The sequence below is a fragment of the Cyprinodon variegatus genome, unplaced genomic scaffold, assembly GCF_000732505.1.
Source record: "Cyprinodon variegatus isolate N-32 unplaced genomic scaffold, C_variegatus-1.0 Scaffold423, whole genome shotgun sequence".
Taxonomy (NCBI): Eukaryota; Metazoa; Chordata; class Actinopteri; order Cyprinodontiformes; family Cyprinodontidae; genus Cyprinodon; species Cyprinodon variegatus.
The window spans coordinates 244,375-246,372 of record NW_015150876.1 but is presented as its reverse complement, the minus strand read 5'-3'; positions in this window follow the sequence as shown (position 1 = coordinate 246,372).

Here is a 1,998-nt window from a genome sequence, read left to right as displayed (position 1 = left end):
TATATATATATATATATATATATATATATATATATATGCATCTCAGCTGCAGATGGTGATTGTTTCACACAACTTCATGTCCAAAAGCCTGAACTATCCTTTTAACACATTCATCATCATCACCGTATAGATTTTGGCTCAGAAGTTTTAAAGTCTAACCTCACAACTAGAAATCAAGCATTCAAAAAGTAGGTTGCAAAAGACCTGCATGCTGTCTACAACTGCAAAACAAGTAAATGGTTGCTGAGCAAATAAACATAACCTATTTTATGCTTTGTACATGTCACATGCAGGTAATGAAGTTAATTCTGAAAAGCATTATATGCATATTTTGCCATTTGCGGGGAATTTATTGTGACTGTAGTTACCCAGCTGTTTAACATCATTGAGTATAAACAAAAATACTGAGCAGATTCCAGCTGGAAAGAGTGAGGGTCCATCTTGTCTTATCTTTTTACCATCTTCAGCCTTCAGGGGCCTCTGGCTTATGTCATAGAGCATTGGTATGCACAAACTTTTTGAAGGGTAAGGGAAGAACAAAAAAAAGGGGCTGATATAGCACCTATTCAAGAACATAGAAAACACTTTAACACACACTTTGGCTCAAGAGAGAACACAATAACATGCAGTTTGGTTCAACAGAGGGCACATTTGCACATGCGTTTGGCTCCAGAGAGGCCACTTTAGTCCTCGCCTTGGTGTCAGAGAGGGCACTTTAGCACATGCTTTGGTTCCAGAAAGGGATCCTTAACCCTTATTTTGGCTACAGAGAAGGAACTTTAGCACACGCACTTTGCTTCAGAGAGGGCACTTTAGCACGTATTATTTTGGTTCCAGAGAGGGCACTTTAGCACATGCTTTGGTTCCAGAAAGGGATCCTTAACACTTATTTTGGCTCCAGAGAGGGAACTTTAGCACACTTTTGCTCCAGAGAGGGCACTTTAACATGTATTTTGGTTCCAGAGAGGGCACTTTAACACTTATTTTGATTCCAGAGAGGGCACTTTAGCACATGCTTTGGCTCAAGAGAGAACACAATAACATGCAGTTTGGTTCAACAGAGGGCACATTTGCACATGCTTTGGCTCCAGAGAGGCCACTTTAGTCCTCGCCTTGGTGTCAGAGAGGGCACTTTAGTCCTCGCCTTGGTGTCAGAGAGGGCACTTTAGCACATGCTTTGGTTCCAGAAAGGGATCCTTAACACTTACTTTGGCTACAGAGAAGGAACTTAAGCACACGCACTTTGCTTCAGAGAGGGCACTTTAGCACGTATTATTTTGGTTCCAGAGAGGGCACTTTAGCACATGCTTTGGCTCCAGAGAGGGATCTTTAACACTTATTTTGGTTCCAGAGAGGGAACGTAGCACACACTTTGGCTTCAGACAGAGTACTTTAACACTAATTTTTGTTCCAGAGATGGAACGTAGCACACACTTTGGCTCCAGAGAGGGCCCTTGTTTCTTAAAAGATTTCCCTCAAATTTATGTGATAATGTACAGAATAAGAATAAAACATGTCCATGAGAAAACGTCCAAAAACCTCGAGACCAGCATAAAGAATTACATGTAATTCTCAGAACTATACTTTTTTCTTAATATAGAGACAAAAAAACAGAATAGTTTGCATGGGTAGTATCAGTACTGAGCCTTATCTAAATGGGTCCTTGAAGCAACCCACCAACAAAGCAAGTAGGGCTTCAAATATTTTAGTAGAGTTTGACTGTCTTTATCCAACCTGTTTTTTTTTAGATTATTTATTTTACTTCAGTCTTTTTTTCAGTCCCATTAAATTTGATTTAGTTGGCCCTTCTTGCAACACAAAATATATTACATCACTTGACAAGCAGTAGAGGATTGATGGATAACTGCAACTTTCTGCTTTTCTCAAACTTAATTAACTTCATTTCATCTACAACTACAGTCAAGATCAGTTTCAATTGAGCACTTACTGTATAAGCAAATTAAAAACCTCAAAAGCCTATCTAGTAAGATATAGTGC